Genomic DNA, 352 nt, shown 5'->3' on the forward strand with positions numbered 1-352 from the left:
CAGGAGACCTAAAATTTGTCTATTTCCTGGCAAACCTCTATATCCTAACACGGCTAACTGCAGCGGATAAATTAAAATGAATTAGCTAACTCATAACAGAACGCAGCGCAGCACATTGAGTATACAATTACCATTTCCTTTATTTTTTCTAATAATTTTGTTCGGTGGCGCCCCTCCCCCCCAAAAAAAAATCTGCTAACCTAGGATGGAGAAGGATAAGGAGGCTCTGAAGCGGGAAGCTGATGATGCCAGATCTGCCACAGACGGTCTTGTTCGAGATAAGGTAAAGAAAAGAAAAAAAAGCCGAAAAAACTAAGTGGCATCCTTCTTCGATTTTCCCATCCTGTGATCC

General features: G+C 41.8%; 1 protein-coding gene across 1 annotated transcript in view; it reads left to right on the forward strand.

Moving 5' to 3' along the window:
• Positions 1-352, forward strand: part of LOC119581761 (myosin heavy chain, muscle-like) — a gene marked incomplete in the record, with an annotated part of 38,657 nt that overhangs the window by 31,545 nt on the left and 6,760 nt on the right.

The sequence above is a fragment of the Penaeus monodon genome, chromosome 15 (genome assembly GCF_015228065.2).
Source record: "Penaeus monodon isolate SGIC_2016 chromosome 15, NSTDA_Pmon_1, whole genome shotgun sequence".
Classification (NCBI taxonomy): Eukaryota; Metazoa; Arthropoda; class Malacostraca; order Decapoda; family Penaeidae; genus Penaeus; species Penaeus monodon.